The sequence below is a fragment of the Macrosteles quadrilineatus genome, unplaced genomic scaffold (genome assembly GCF_028750875.1).
Source record: "Macrosteles quadrilineatus isolate MER2022 unplaced genomic scaffold, UCM_ALF_1.0 Scaffold_8__2_contigs__length_117827958, whole genome shotgun sequence".
Taxonomy (NCBI): domain Eukaryota; kingdom Metazoa; phylum Arthropoda; class Insecta; order Hemiptera; family Cicadellidae; genus Macrosteles; species Macrosteles quadrilineatus.
In genome coordinates, this window is record NW_026542601.1 from 65,952,436 (window position 1) to 65,970,907 (window position 18,472).

Below are 18,472 nucleotides of genomic sequence, written 5' to 3' on the forward strand. Positions count from 1 at the left end.
AGCTGCAACAGTAAAAAAGGGATTGGGAACCTGCCCTCAAGCTGTCTAATTGTTGTCAACAGAATCATTGAAGATGTGACGAATAATCATTAAACAGTTAAATATACTTTGCACCAGTAGAAATTATAGTCCAATTTCGATCTCACTCTAGAAAGAAGAGGAAATTGCAACAGGTCAAAGTAAATCTAGAACTCAATTTATCAGATGACTCGGCAAGTACTGTTCAGTGCAGGAACATTCGACATGAAGGGGACCTGTAGTGCCTCAGGCTTGTAGGCGAGGGGGAGATAGTGAAATTGAAGCGTGGGATGTGTGCGGGTGATCCCTGCTGCACGGGTGGATGACTGTCTTCAAAATTGGCTTCGTGTTCCCAAAGGAATCTCTGGATTTAAATCTCCTTTTGGATGTTTAATATTGAGCAGTTAATTCAAAACTCAGACAAAGGTCTTAAGGAGTCTGGGGTGTAAATATGCATCATATTGTACGCTACGAAGTTGTAAATTGAAAGTCATATATATTTGACTTTTTATTTAATCTTTACTTTTTAACCATTTATTTGATTTTTTATTGAGGTGTCAAAACTGTGGCAATTCTTGCAGTATCAATTCATTTGAAAAGTCTGGTACCCACTCGAGTGGGCTACGGATTGAAATGCAGGATTTCTGTCCAAGGGAGAAGGGTTCAAATACCGCTATTTACTGATGGCTTTGACTAAGTACGAGTGATCAGTGGCAGTTCCAAGGGGGAAGAGGGTTGCAGGGGCTAAGGCCCCCCATTGGACCATGGACAAATTAATTTAAACATACGTTTCGTTCTAAAAACTAAAAACGTAACTGAGGTTTTTGGAGACAGTTTTATACGTTAAAATGGCTTTAAAATGACACCAAACTGCTTTTAAAATACCTAATTTTTTCCAGAGTAGGACCCTGGTACCCCTAATTTCTTGGGGATGTATGGAAACCACCACGGCTGCCCCCACTGCCAAGGTCCCAGAACCCCAACTGGAATTAATGTCTGGAAAGTTTTTACCTTATCAAAAATAATAAGAATAATGAGATAAAACAATTTTAGAACTGTACAGCTGAAAACAATCATTAACGCTTATCAAAATTCTCTCACTATTGTCTAATGTTTTCATAACGATTCGAGACAGTATTTTTGTTATTTTTATTTTCCTAACCATGTATTATTTGGACGAATAAAACGTGCACAAGGTACAAAGAAACCAAATTCGTCTTTTCTGCTAAAACTTTAACCTACTCAGATGATGAGACGGTTGGTTGGGCCTTAAAAGCGACGAACTTAACCCCATTATGTAAGTCTTCCTCCCTCAGGAAATACTGGGATTTATGCTACTCTCAAAGTTTATATGAGGGATCTTTGCGACAATATTTAAATTATAGTTGGTTTTGATTTATAATATACTAACATTTTACTAACCAACAGGAAACTGTGCTATAAAATTATAGGCATTAAATATATTCTATATTACAAGGAGGAGTGTTTAATAAAATACTTATAAAACTAGATATTTAAATAAACTAAGAGTAAAGTAATTTAGTAGGATATCATAGGAAAAGATTGACCAAAATAAATTCAGTAAATGTTGTGGTAAAATATTTTTGTAATTGTAAAATACGTAGGCTAACTATTTAAAAATAAATATAACAAAACATGCAAAAAAGTATTTTACCAAGAACAATCACAGTAAAATAACTAATTTATCCACAATTAATCATCACATTGTTAACATTTAGAAATAAAGATTACTAATTCAACGGTGATTTTAACAAAAACCTGCTGTTATTTGTGAAACTTGTATTAATCCACCATCATAATAATAATTAAAACATTTACAACGGTAATTTTAAACATTCGGATACTCGTCTTGAAATCAATAAGAGGTGTATATTTTAGTGAGATGTTACACTAGGTTATACAATAAAACCTATTATATTAAGTATATGATAATACTTAAGTAGATTGGTTATACTTTCTTCGTCAAAATCCGAAGACAATAATATAGACTTATTGCCATTGGGGCGTTTCAGTCGGTAAAGAGTCATTAGTGAGAAAGATGAACAAATTTTATTTGCTGTAAATTATATTACCAATATATTACAAATTGAGATATGGGCGCCACCTAGGTATGTATTTTAACCAAAACCATGGACAAATATAATGAAATATAGACTAACAACAGTGCGAGACTAACAACAGTGCTGCGGTTAGCATAAGTTCTGTCGTCCACCGCTTAGTTACGTAGCACACACGGTGCTCACAGCGGTGGATGCCAGAACTTATGCTAACCGCAGCACTGTTTTTTGTCTTTATTTCATTATATTTGTCTATGCCTAAACAGAAGTAAAATATAATTGAATAATGACGTGAGATGCCATGTGTAGATTTGTTACTGACAGAGACCAGCTGATTTATAGCCTCGACCACTAATTAAAAACCTAATGGTCAAAGTCGGCTGGATCACCTTTCGAAAAAATCAAAAAGCTACTGACTTTTATGAGACTCGAACCGGTGACCTTTAGATCACCAGGCGAGCACCATATACACCCAGCTACAATGCTTGTGGGAAGTTGAACTGACTCACGCACAGAACTCGTAGAAATGTTTGCTAATGCAAAACACCTCTAACAGTTTTAATTGAGCGCTATAAAAGAGGCAGTAACCTTGATAAGGGCGAGGGTTGCTTGGGGTCGGCATTGGACTGACTGGAATATAAAGTAGGGGTTAGTAAACTGTAAGATCTTTAATTTACTAAAGAAAAACGTTACTTTGAGCCTTAACATGAAATTTGTTATAAAATTTTATAAAAACATAATTGAATTTAAATCAAGAAGGGGTCACATTCTTAGTACCCATGGACAGTTTTGAGGTTACACTTTTGGTAGTTAATTGGTTACAGTGTGACAAATTTACATGTTAAAATTATTAGCCTGATTAATATTATTTTGTACTAAAATGAATACATAACAATGTTCCTGTACGTTTTAAGTCAAAGCTGTAAAGTACATACATTTATAATAGGTCGTCCAAAATATTCCATAAAACAGCACAGCTAAAACAATTACAACATACGTTTCTACAAACTGGTTATATTTTTAGGTTCGGTTTGGTTTTTGGATTCTATGGGATTTTTTCACGAATTAAGACTTAACATAGATTACATTATAACATTGAAACAAGGTAAAATGTTTAGTAAGACGTATGTACAATATCATTCGTCAATATAACATAAACGTACCGGTATAATAAAAAAAAAAAAATAAAACCAACTGAATTTTGTTGAAAGACTTAGGTTTTAACTTTATTTTTGAGTTTGTAAATCCTTAAGTAAAAAAGTTAACTAATCAAATATGTTAAACCAAATATTGAATACAAACAAGATATTCATTCCCATTACATTGCGCCTGCAGTTTTTTGATACTCCTATATTAACTTTCCGCACTGCAGTTTGTTAGGTGGAAACCGAAGGCGCATCAGACATCACGTATCTCTATTTCACTACGATGTAACATTTTTGATGCTGCAAGCTCATATTTCAAGTCATATAGTTTGCATTCCAATCGACATGATGAATAATAACCTGTACTACGCCATATTTATGAAATTACACAATGTGACACAAATTACATAGTTTACTACAGTATGACAGCAATGACAGTTCCCACTTATGCTGACTGATGCAACATAAACAGTTGTGAAATCCGGAAAGTCAACGAGGGGATGTGTGGCATTAGGAAGGGTTACAACAATAGTGCCAACCCTCTCACACTAACACTAGTGGTGACAAATGTTTAGTACCAACACTTACCCAGGGGACGACGTTGAATTACATGAATAAAAAAACATGTAATGTGTTTAGTGTAATGGTATAGAGTGCATTACAGTTTATTTTTTTTTACATTACACACACTAATTTAGTAAGGTATGATTCGTGAATTTGAGCTGAAAAATATAATTATTTCCAAAGGTTTGCTGCCTATGTTTTGGTACACAACTTTTTTTTTGACAGACACAAATGTTTAAATGAAATGTATCATTCCTAAATATTAATTCAATGATAACAAATGTGTGTTATATAGTTAATCCTTCGTCAGTCACACCATATCGATGAAAAATTATATAAAATGTAAAAGAAATGCGCTATGGTAATCCATATGTATACTATTATTCAATATACATCGGTATTTGGAGAGTGTAGTAACATCACTAAATAATGATTGATGATTTCAATAATATTCATTTATCTGCATAACGCTCATGACTGAACTGTTTGTACGGTTTTTTAAATATCTATACACGTACAACATTGTAAACTATTAAAAACACTGTTATTTAACATAATAAATAGTTACACAACAGACGAGCCAACCCCTCGAGGCTTCGACGTTTATGCAGCGCAGTTGTCTTCTTCTCTTTTCAAAGCCAACGAAGTGAAACATTTAGTTACCGAAGACACACAGACAGATAAATAAACAATGAATAACTTCTTATACCGTATCTGTAGTATCATCTCATGGGAAAAATTGTATATTTGATTCAAATAATTGTTTTAGTTTAGATTATAGATATTATTTCTTTTGATATAAAATAGTATGGTAAAATGTTACATTTCTTCACTTACACGCGTATTATTGTAAGATTATCATTAACTATTTAATAATCAAACCCTAATTTGTTCGTACCTTACTACATTTCATCACTGTTATTTGTTTAACTAGTTGGTTTAACCACAATGTTTTAATCAAGCGTATGATACTAAGCAGGATGGGATATTTTTATGGGCATGCTTCCACAATCAAAAGTAAAGATGTAGGTATTAAAAAATTGTTTTTTGTGAGCTTAGAAGAAGAAAATGTTTCATGGCGTTACGAATAAATTTACTAAAATTACTATTGACTTAAGACACTGTAAGTATACTTCTCGTTTTGTACAAAATAAAGTTTGTCTTAATTGTTTTTTTTATGTCCGGTAAAGTTTGATTTGACTTGCATCAACTAATTTTCCACCTTGGGGAGTGACCTGGTTAAGTGGTAGAGGGCGAAACTTGGGTTCTCAGGTCTCGGGATCAAATCCTTCTAGAAACCAAAGGATTTTATGAGTTTTAATAACGAAAATCTTATGTCTAACCTGCATTGGTGTGAAAAACCACCCAGGACTAGAGCCTAGTGTCCTTGCGAAAAACCTGTTTGCCACCTACTTTAGTGAATATTTTACACTGCGCACTCTCTTTGATTATAATCCTGGAGGACAAGTAAATAATTGTGAATCTATCGTACATGGTTAAACACATTTTGAGGCTGGTGAAAAAAACCCCTGAAACAAATCGTAAAACAAAACAGAAGTTAAGAGTTACATATAATAGTAGTCTACTTTACCTACGGCAGTGTTTCAATTACTAAAAATCACTTCTCTTAACTTCTAAGAGAGGTTATGTTTTCGTTAATAACCTCTCATTGCAACAGTGATGCAACGAAACATTGTACCAAACACTAATAATTGCACCAACAATTAAATTGGCCTGAACAGCAGTTAAAGTTCGAATCATTACAATTTTTCTTATTCTCTCTCAATCCTTGAACCTCATTGGTTTGTTACCCGTGTTTTTATGGGTAAGACTATGATGTTATGAAAGTAATCAAAAATTTCATGTGATACTTTTCAATTCTAAGAACTGAACTGGAACGGCTACTTTAAAAAACTGTCTCAGGTAAAATAATTTAAATTATAGCATGAAGTAACTCTTGGTATGAGTTGACCAAGGATTGCTGGGTTCAGGTGTCTTATGAACTACTTAAATTTTAATACAGTAAGCCTGGGACAACATTTTTGAAGATGGAGATTTAAACCTTTTTTTACGCCTAGTGTTAACTTAAAGAAATTCGAAAACATTCTGGGAAGACTAATATTAATTTACGAATATCGTGAATTATTTTTAAGGGTAACTGAAATGCTTGTACGAACCTCTCCGAAATTGCATCCATTTCTTCCAAACCTTTAACAATGTTTTTATTTCCCTATGTAAGACAACTGTGCTGCTTTACTCGTTTAGTGACATATATCTGCCAAGCCACAGTTGTATATTGTATAAGTATAAAACTAAAGTTATGTGATTAAGTTCAATCCCTTAACATGGTGTAGAGATAGCTAATTCCATTGCAGGGTTATAAAAGACTACCTGTTGATCGGATGATAAGCTGTTAAGAGCTCTATTGAGATAATAGTACTCGAGGATTCAAGAAAGGCGTATAATATGACTTAATAAAAACAGAAATCTCTCTAATGAATACAATTTTTAATTAAATTTAGCTTTTCTAGTTTTACGAGTGTTACTGAAAAATGATACTAAACTATGTAAACGATTATTAATTATTTTAACCCAATATTTAATGCATATTTTTTAAAAGGTCGTATAAACGAGGCGCGCACTGTGGTTTCAAATCTCTTAAGATAATGAATCGGTCCAATGGATCTTGGAGAAACCAAGTTAACCCCTTTACGTAAGCCTTTCCCCCACAGGACTGGCAAGGATTTATGTTACTTTCTAAGTAAATGGAAGGGATAAAACTTTAAAGCTTAAATCTTATAATTTATTTCCCATTAAAGAAACTTTAATACTTATTTTTTTTACAAAATTATTTTATTGATAAATCTGTGTTCACCGTAAAAAGGTTATTACAGTTGGAAATTTTATATTCTACAAAAGTTATTGTGTTTGGTTTCATTAATTGAAACAAAAATAATTTTATACGTATTCAAAACGTTGTTATTTTTAAATATTTTCTTCGATTGTGTCATTAAAGTATGGGTAGAATATTTTAAAGTGTTCTTTTAGAGGCAGGAGTTTCCTATAAATCACGAAAGGATAATGATTTTAGTTCTTAGACCGATGCATTGGGCTTCTATTTACTAAGTAATATTAACGTCATGCAATTACATAGTTATTAATGATCATCAGGTGATAAGATTTTACATTTACAACTGTTACAAAGTTCTGACTGTTAATTTTATGTGAATAATATGTTCAAATCTTTTGCAGAAAAGATATAACTCTGTGGTTCGAATCCCAACCCAACATATCAAGTTTAAGATTGGTCAAGGTAAGGAGAGCATGGACTTATAAAGCCCTGTTAATAATAATAATAAAAAATAAAAAAAACAGTAATCCATGAGAATTTTTGTAGTGAATATGGTAGTAATTATGCAATTTCCAAGAACCTTTCAAAACTCAGCTGTAATTACTCACGAAAGCCCGCTAAAGAGTTGGGTATACATGTTTACAGGTGGAAAAACTCGCTTTTTATAATTTCACTTTCATCAAAACTTCACATTTTTTGTAATTACATTAATGAAACTCTCATTAAAATGCATACCTAGATGATTAGATAAACTTAAGAAAATGTTCAATATAACCTTGAGTTATACACTTTCACAAAACAATGTAGTTTCCTCTTAAACTGTTCACTATATTTTAATGTATTAACTTAGTTAAGCAGTGATGTAGTTGTTAAGCAGCTTATAATTATAATGTGAAATCATCGGTAGAGTGTTTACTTAAGGGTTTTCCTTAAGCTGTTGAAATTCAGCTAACAAGTAAAAAATTTGCATTTTCTTATGATTCGCTCGAAATTGTGCACAGTGTACGTAGCTTACTATGAAATGATATATAATATAATAATTTGTGTTATTGAGAAGCACAAAAAAGACCGAACTCTCACAGTAAGGTGTTCATACTCAGTATGTTAAGATCAAATGTAAGATAATAACGTAGAAATCAGATAAATTAATTAATAAAAGATTATTATTTGAGTAAAAGGTTGTATTTACTTAAATAACTATTTTCCAAACATCCCCAGTTTTATTAAAATGTTTACAACTTGCGATGACTATAGTCAACATCGTCATTTTCACCATTCATTCACACCATTTCATGACATGTGGATATTAAAAATACGAACCAAAGATGAACTAAACTCTTTCAAAGTCTTACCCCTCCAGTAAGTTAATAAGTCGGTTCGTTGAGTTTTAAAGCGCCCAAGTTAACTCCATTATGTAAGCCACGATGCCTCAGGGACCGTTTCCCCTAAAATTACGAAGTATGTTTTTGATTACATAAAGCTGGCAAAGAAAGTTCACAGTTTGTGTTTATAAGAGGCAAAACAAGGATGTCTTGAATGACTGGGAAAATGCATTCAGTATACCACCGGGACAGTATAAAAGGTAAATTATATACAAAACTAGATAGTTTAAACTGACAAAGTTTAAAAATAATTTGAGTGCACCACTTTCCTAACTGTCTGGTCCATTAGGAGGTTTTTAGAGAGTCTATTATGTATGATATTATGCAAGAAATATTGGTCAGTGTAATGAATCTCAATTTAATATCGATTGTATATTTTGAATATGAACACTAAGCCATAGTCACAGTCAAGAAAAGTTTCACACTGTACTAAGGTGGTTATGTTAAGTTTAGCCATTGACTATTGATACAACTAGACATTCCATCACCATGTTTATGTTGTCACCAGTTTTGAAACCAAAATCGTCGTAGATAATGCAATGTGATCTAAATGTTGTAGGTATCTAAATTGCTGCAGACTTATTTCAGTTTGGCTTAGCTTAGCTTATAATGATAAAAACAAGGTAAACATTGTGAAAGCAAACTTTTGACGTGTTGGATATTTTGTCAAATATATGCATTTACAAAATATCAATTTGTATTTTTGTCACCTTTTTCATGAGTTAATAAAAAGATAATTTTTTTAAATGGCTCCTTTTTTGTCATCATTAAACTTACCTAACGTATAAAAACTCCGCAGCACACTGTATAAAGGGGTAAGCAGCCCTCTTGAAAATACTAATGAAAATATTTACAATAAATAATTATTTAAATAAAATACCCGTATTGAATGAAACTTTCATTCAATGATAGCTGCAATGTAATCTGTATGTAGGTTATTCGCGGAACTGTGCCAGTCGTTTTTGTTCGTCAATTTAAAAAAATTCATATCGTTATTAAGAACGTAAATTCTAGTAAAAATATAATTTTAATAACTCGAAATATTAAAAAAAATATTAATTTCCCAAAGGTACATTTTCCCAGTCGAAAACTATCTATTATTAACCTGCTACGTACATATTTTATTTATCTTAAAAAAGTTAACTGTAAATTATTATATTTTTTACATGCTTTACTTACGATATACGGTTATTTAAGTTGTAGTTTATTTTTAGCTGATTGCACTGTCTGTTGTACCCTGAAGTTTCAATTTAAAAATGGCTGGTATACACGTCAATTATCAATAAACCTATTAGGAAATCATTGATATATTAACCTGTCGGGGTGATTATGTAGCAGGCAATGGTGGAAATAATTCAGAGGAAGGTATTAACAAGTTGTTAAGTCCTAAACAACTTGGGTTGGCTGTAAAGTGAGACAAATTAGGGTGTTTGGAGTTAATTGTTTAACACCAGACCATCGACATACTTAACCTTACCATTACCATCTTGAGTTTGGAGATTATAGGTTGATCCTACACTATCATTTTACTGCCTCAAAACACTCACAATATTGCTGTGGTTCATTTACCTTAAGATTTGTCATAAAGTGTATTTATGCAAATATTTACATACTTTTTATGCAAACTATAAATTATATGTCCATGCTGGTCATCCTTAGCCATTCATTTCAATAATTGGCTTAGTTTGAAAAATGCTTTGTTTAAGTGATCGTAATCCGTTGACAAATACAAGTTTAAAAGGGGGTAGCTAGCCCATTGGTACAACAATATGGTAAATACACATATTAAGCACCATGAAGTCATTTTCAATCAATTATTTTGTTACGAAATATAGTTTTGTTAATGAATAGTTCAATGTGTTGCACGGACACATATTGAGGAAAATAGTTAGAGACGCTTTAGGAAAACTTAAGGTTTCAATTTTATACTGCGTAAATTCTACACATATTTCACAAATTTTGTTATAAGAATATTCCTTCCTACAGAAACAGGCTTTAATTATTTCTACATACAAGCAAATATAGGCTATCTATCCTTTTGTATTCATAAAATAGATATTGTATGATTAAGGAATATTTAGTACTATAAATCAAAAATGAAATATAAGTCTATTATTTACTTCTATCAAAGGTTAAACCAAGGTAAGTTAATAAGTCGGTTCGTTGAGTTTTAAAGCGCTCAAGTTAACTCCATTATGTAAGCCACGCTGCCTCAGGGACCGTTTCCCTCAAGAATTACTTCGTCTGTTTTTGATTGCATGAATCTGGCAAAGGAAAGTTTACAGATTGTGCTTATAAACATGAGAAAACAATCTACCGTGGATCACAAGGCATGCAATACGAGTATTACCAGAGAAAAGTTACTAGTAAATCTGGATCAATGTATTGTAATGCTAGAAGTGTTGAGGAGTTGTTCATTTTTCAATTCGTTGATAATGTTTCAAGTAATTTACTCCAAAGTCCAAGCTAAACAAAAGTTAAAAAATTTATATGTAAAGGTTAAAAATTTACTTCACTTGCTCTTGACCATAACCTTTCATTAATAATATACTTAAACTATTACCTACCAATTTTTCCGAGGATATTTTTCTAAATTGGTTCATTAAGAAATGGCATTAAACGAAATGGTCTAGATAATTAGGAAGCCAAGCATTCTAAAGAATGTTTAATTGAGGATCACAATTCAGTGTACGGTTTTACTAAGTTGTTAAGTCCTGTAACTTTAGCCAGGCTTAGGACGAATTGAGATATTTACAGTTAATTGTTTAAGCCCATGATACACTACTCCACACTAGATTGAGTTAAGGGTAGATACAGCTGACCATCCACTCCCCATAAATTTACATTTACTAAAGTTTTGAAACCTCAACCGACTACTAAGGCTTATAAAAACATTTTTCAACTACACTACTAGTGTAAATTTCCACTTATACTACATCCAGTTATTTACTGATTAGTTTATGATCTAATTGGAATAAGTTGGAACTTATAGTATAGAATGATACAGTATAGGAGATTACTGACAAGAATTGTAGTAGTTTTATACGCTTGTTGCTTTAAATAAAGTTGTGATTTTACCTTCAAGTTTTTTTTACAGAAACAAACAATGTGTAGGGCAAGTTATAGAATTACAGGAGACTGGCAGAACCCCCGTTGAGGGGTAAACCTAATATGCCTTAACACCCAAAGCTCTTACTTTCCACCCCCTGGCGGGCTATATTAAAATATTGATCTCAGTACGCTCTATATTTTTTGCACATTATTGTTATATGTTTAATTTCATTAAAAATAAAATAACCATTTATTTGAGTGAACATATTTACAAAGACATGCTTAATGTTTAAAAATTTACCAAAAAAGCTTCTTTTTAGTATAATGTTTTCTATAAAATAGTCGGTGAAAAACTGTATTTATGTGTTAAGTAATTACAATAACAGCTTATTTCATAAACATAAACCGGAGTCTAATATTTGTTCTCAGCTAGAGTTTACATAATACTTGTTTATTAAAGTGTTACGCAGGTAGAGCAATATTTTTTTTTATTGTTATAAACATGATTTGACCTTACTAATATTGAAAATGCATGTGGCAAAATGTAATATCCTATTATATAAAGATTTGTACATTTAAATAAATCTTACTATACGATTAATGGTATTGTTAAAGATTTATATTTGACACAATAAAATTAATTAATTAAAATTATTTGAATACATCCTTCATGGACACAAACTCTTTTTTATGAACTAAATAAAATAACAATCCTTTATTTATGGTATAAAGTATTGTCCTCAATACATTATTCAGTAATTAGCAAGTCAATAGACATTAACTAACCAATCAGGCAATCATTGTCGAATAATTTTTCATTTAATTTACTCACTCCTATTCTTCTTTGCTTTAGATTTTAATCCTTGGTTTAGGGTATAAAATGTTCGTTATCGAAAAAATTATATTTTTGGACCGTTTTGTGCAGCCAAAACATGTATCAGCTATTGTTATTGATCAAATTGAAAGTCCTACACAACGGTCGTTGGCACGTTGTATACCAAAATTATATAACAAACTAATTAGGAAGATAAGAAACATTGAGTGCCTTTCATTGAGACGAACTTTATTAACTGTAAGAATCTTCGGAGTTAACACATTTTCGTTGCTTTAATCGTTCACTGTTATTGCCTCAGAAACAAGATTCTCAACGGAAGGGGAAGGAAACGTTGACGGCCTTATAGAATTACACGTTATATCTCTTGAGCTCTGTCGGCCACACAGTTACTACCATTTTATATCCTCTCACATCAGGGAATTCATTCGCTAACGAAACACATTGTTTAACAAATAAATAAAATATGTTCTTACCATGTTCGTTTTTTGTTAGTAAAATCTTAGAAGAGTCTTCGATAACCAAGGTAATACCAATTTACTAGTATTGGGGACTTTCTTATAAACTGACCGCAGTAGTAGTCATTTTGTACGTTCTAGGACAGAGGAGGGAGGAGTGTAGACCACGTGGGTTGAGGTAGGTAACCTCACTTTGCCTAACCTAACCTAACCTTACAGGCAGAGACTGATCCTCTGATTTGGACGACTTTACAGAAACGACAACAGCTTTTGAATCTCATTTTATATAGGACCACCAATAGGTTCTCAACTGCACAAAAATGGCGCCGATTGCATCATTCGGTGCTCATGTTTTCACTAGAGGATTTGTATGAAGATGCAGTATTTCGATCTCAATGTATACTGACACGCCATTTGAAACTCACGTTCTAGGACAGAGGAGGGAGGAGTGTAGACCACGTGGGTTGAGGTAGGTCGGGAAGGGAGGTGTGTCCATGACGTCACATGTAAACAGAGGATGATCTTACAGACAGAGACTGATCCTCTGATTTGGATGACAATTTTTTTTGTGTAGATATAAAGAACGTTAAATCAGTTCTCATTTGGTATACTTGTCGTATAATAGGATCTCACGGCTGAGATCGAAAACGACAACAGCTTTTGAATCTCATTTTATATAGGACCACCAATAGGTTCTCAACTGCACAAAAATGACGCCGATTGCAACGTTAAATCAGTTCTCATTTGGTATACTTGTCGTATAATAGGATCTCACGGTTGAGATCGAAAACGACAACAACTTTTGAATCTCATTTTATATAGGACCACCAATAGGTTCTCAACTGCACAAAAATGGCGCCGATTGCATCATTCGGTGCTCATGTTTTCACTAGAGGATTTGTATGAAGATGCAGTATTTCGATCTCAATGTATACTGACACGCCATTTGAAACTCACGTTCTAGGACAGAGGAGGGAGGAGTGTAGACCACGTGGGTTGAGGTAGGTCGGGAAGGGAGGTGTGTCCATGACGTCACATGTAAACAGAGGATGATCTTACAGACAGAGACTGATCCTCTGATTTGGATGACAATTTTTTTTTGTGTAGATATAAAGAACGTTAAATCAGTTCTCATTTGGTATACTTGTCGTATAATAGGATCTCACGGCTGAGATCGAAAACGACAACAGCTTTTGAATCTCATTTTATATAGGACCACCAATAGGTTCTCAACTGCACAAAAATGACGCCGATTGCAACGTTAAATCAGTTCTCATTTGGTATACTTGTCGTATAATAGGATCTCACGGTTGAGATCGAAAACGACAACATCTTTTGAATCTCATTTTATATAGGACCACCAATAGGTTCTCAACTGCACAAAAATGGCGTCGATTGCATCATTCGGTGCTCATGTTTTCACTAGAGGATTTGTATGAAGATGTAGTATTTCGATCTCAATGTATACTGACACGCCATTTGAAACTCGTTGTTTTCATGTTGATTTTTACGTGTCTTCTGAGTGACTCAGCACGTGGTTCCGACCACGCCAATCCTTCGGAGGCGAAAAAATATTTTTTTGTGTTTTTCAGTTATTTTGCGTATTTTATTTCTGTTATATTAGTTTATTGTTGTAAACTCGATCTGACCATGGCTTTTGGGTATCAAAGCAAGTTTTTCGTTGACACCGTTGTTGTAGTTTCTAATCATGACGTCTGTCAAAACGTTGTTGTACCTGCATGGGAGATACAATTTTCTTAGATTGCCACAAGGGTCTTCTTCGACAGTAGCAGTTACCGAGGGACCGTATCTCGTCACGACTCGCTGCAACTCCACTATTCTGTAGGGATGCTCATGTCGCAGCTCTTCGATTTTAGTGTATTTGGGTGCTTGGCACGCGTTAAGCAAATCTACCAATTGTGCCATGTCTCTCACTTATATAAATGCGCAGTTACATTACCTTGATTATGTTCCTTGATATGTCGTAGGCAAACGCGTTTTCAGAGACTACGATGACATATGCGGTAGTGCCTGAATCGGCTGATGGTGATGCGATTGCGTTTGTGAAATCGAATTCTATTTGAATGTCACTTCTAGAACGGTCTGTATTCATCGGATGAAGATGTGTGTCGACAACACACAGTGGGTAGTGTGAAATAAACTCGCTTGGGTCAATGATCATTGAGCTGTCATCGAAATTCACCTTACGATATCTCATGAATTGCTCGTAAATCACTCTCCAACGTCCCTCGAGGATTGCAGCGTTTTGTAGTTCTTGAGGGTAACGTTGACCATTTATTTTAACTGCAAAGTTTTTTATATTTTCGCTATCAAATTGCGCCGGGTTCTTTTTCTGATCATTCGTGCGGTTAGTTTGAAAGCACATGATTACGAATCTAGGGTTGTATACGTTTCTATAAACGTTTGTAATGTCGAATGTGTACGTAGATCCGAATACACCCTTTTTGTCAATACATTGCCACTGATAATAGTTGTAGACCAACTCGTCTTTTTCACTAAGTTTTGTTAGACCATCGATTAGTTGGATTTTGCTAGTTGACGTATATTCCACTATGGGAACTCTGAGAACGAAGGAAGTGATTTTCACTTTGCCATCCTCAGGTTCGGTAGCTGCGGTACCGGTTCCTTTCCAATGGTATAGAGCATCGTTATCTTCAGCTCTTGTGAATACAATCTCGAATCCACCTTTGTACATGGGGTATCGCATGTGGTCAAAGAACCCTAACCCGAGATGCGCTAAGGTTCCAATTGCTTCGAACTTGCCACCACCAAGCGAGTATCTTGATGCGAACCCACAGTTTTGCAAAGCGGGTTTCATCGATTGAGGATAGTTTAGAATACTTTTGATAGTGCTTGTAATTCCCGGATGATCGACCACATCGATTGTTGTGTTGTGTTTTTTCAGTTCGATTCTTGTAAATAGGTATGGTATGAAATTGTCAATCAGGGCTATAGTGGCAGTCGCATCATATGCTTTACCATCGGATTTTTTTACTACCTCGCCGCAGATGTGATATTGAATTGCCGAGTCGTAAAACGTGTCTCCGTGATCGAGTTTGAAGATTGTGTAATTGTTTGGTGTGTTGAAATTCAACTCGGATATCGGCATAACAGCTCGGTACTCGCTTTTCACCACTCCGGTGGAGAAACGTTCGTACAGTGCTTCCATTGTCTACAATGACTTAATAACACAGAAGAACAAAAAAAATATAAGCTAATTATTTTTATTTATTTTTTAATTACATGGTATATATATATATATAGGCTTACTCATCGAACTCCTCTTCCATGTAAGCTTTGTGATCATCCAAAAACTGTTGTGAAACGATCTGGAATTTTTTAATGTATTCCCAATCGACTTTGTTTGCGTAGTCGTGTATGAACGACTCGGAAAGTATTTGGTGCTTGCTGACAGCAAACCACGCATGCTCAAAGTTTGGTGCCATCTCACGAAGGAAGCTCTCACTGAATTTTTGCCTCTTCAGAATAGGACCCCAGTCAACACGATGAAAGTAAATACGTAGCATATCGATGGAGAAATCATAGTGAACTGACAACAGGTCCCAGTTGAGGTACCTATCGAACTTCATAACGAGCTCGTCGGTGAGTACACCGTTCGGTGCCTTCGGTTCGCGGGACAAGATTCGCCAAGCGTTGTCCATGCTGTTCACTTATATATACCCATTTTTTCTACAGGGATATGAACACGCGGATGTACCTAAACCCATCCCTAGTTTACGTTTCAACCACATCGCACCTGTGGTCGCGAGGGCTACGCTCCTCTCGTTAAGGTCCGCGTCGCTAGACGTCACTCTATCCCACGCCGCTTTCTGTAACGCTTTATCTGCGACCCATCTGTCTTCGGGCTTCCGGTGGTCTCTGTACCATATGTCGTGCTGTTTACACGCATCGTCTAAAGGATTCACACCCTTGTCACCACGACCTAATCGTTCAGCGAGCTTCGTGCCTGGACCGCAGAAGTTATACGTATCGAATTTCCAATTACGCGGGGCGTGTAGTTCTACAGGTAATTTGTTGATGATGTCGTTCAACAATCCCGAGCCTTCTATCGCGCGTTCAGGCAAGGCTGACAAACATCGTACTACGTATTTGACCCCGTTCGGTTGGTCAATCAGTTCTTGCATACGGTCGGATATGAATTTAACAACAGATAGTTTTTCGTTGTGAAAGTTGTTGTTGCCTGCAACCTCCTCTGCGTAAATAAAATTCAGACGGTTGATGAGCTCGTTGAGGTCTTTGATGTAGCGATATTCAACCGGACCGTCATGGTAGCGTTTTAAACCGGATCCCGTCAATAGATCCCTCTCCATATCTTGTTCAATCGGATCGGTCGGTTTGATAACTTCGTCCCAAATAGGTTTTATCATTTTCCGCCATTTTTGTCCTGAACTAGATTTTGGACGTCGTGTAGTAGGATCATTTTTCTGGAAGATAGAGTTTGTCATCAAAAGCATATCTTTATATGTCTGCCAATCGTTTGATGTGTATTCATTAGACTGCACAAACCCTTTCTTCGTTAAAAGTTTCCAAAGTCCTTCAGTACCTCTAAATCGTTTGTTGTTTACAATAATATCATCATAATCAAACCCAATCGGTTCAGAACCGATTTTTAGTTGCTCATCTATCTCATCGAAATAAATGCCGAATTGAGAGTCACTAGCTCGTGGTAGATATTTAGCTCCGACCACTCCGAGATTAACGACCTTGGTATCCATCAACTGTTTTATTGATTGATCCGCAACTACTTCCATTTTTTCATCTTCATCATCATCGTCTTGAGTGGAACCGATATAACCGACTCGGTCTGGTGTACTAGAGACTGATGGTCTAAAGTTGCGTTTCATTAGCTGGTTGTATTTTTGTTTTTTCAGCATTTCTTTTGTTTTCTTCTCCAGTACCTCATCCTTTTCTTTTTTCTCTTTAATCGCTTTGGTGATAGCCTCGTACTTTTTCTCCCTTACACGTTGTTCCTCCATTTCCCTAACATGTATTTCTCCGAACTGGTTTTGCAAAGTGGTTTGCAGTTGCTCCAGTTGTCTAGCTTTTTCAACTGTCAGAGGTTCATCTCGCGTTTTACTTGTTACTCGTGTTGGGGGTTTTGTGATGTCTTGTATTGCATGTGTATTGGGATGGGAGTTTGTAATCTCCTCTAGTTTCTTAGCTCGTTCTTTCTTTTCCTCCTGTTCCGCTGTCCGAAATTTTTTGACGAGATTCTTTTCTAGAATCTCAAGTCGCTTAGCTTCTTTTGCATCCATTGTGCACTTAGTAACACATAAACACGACGTAAGATTCACATCGTTATTCCAACATGTACATGTGAAACGTTTATTGATTGTAGAAACGCTCTTTACATAAATATGACGTTTATTTAGTGTAGAAACGCTTTCGATAAAAATATAACGTTTATTTAACGCAGAAACGCTCTTTAATTTGAAATATCGTTTTTTAGCATAAACACTATCATTTAGTGTAAATACGCTCTTACGTATAAAATATCGTTAATGTAACAAAATACACGTATTTGATGCAAAAATGTTTTTATTAGGGATATAGCGTTTCCTTAAACATACATCTATATTTACCTAGATGCGTTTTTTTAGTAGTGTCTATTGACATAAAACCGTGAGGTTCCGCCCAACACTTTTTACACATGCCTACAAACTCTTGGTATATCATATCGGATCCAACGAAGTCGTTGTATATCTTTTGTGTATAGTGTTTGTTCTGTGTGAATATACACAAAAGATTAACGTTATTCCTTATTACTTGCATGTCTACCCGCCCGTAGCTCTGACTCAAATAAATGCAAGATACCTGTTTATGACGCCCTCGTATGAAATAGTCTTTTATTTTTGTTTGTTCTTCTAAAAGACAATCGTCAAACACCACCAAAGAGTTGGACTTACATTCGTCTAGAGGTATCAAGTCACTACAGTTTGAGTAAAAGTATGCAATAGTTGTGCCGAGTGCGTGCTCTACTTTTTCATAGTGTTTACGTAGCTGTGTGTATGCTGGCTGATCAATGGATCGGCTGAACACATAAAGGTTTTT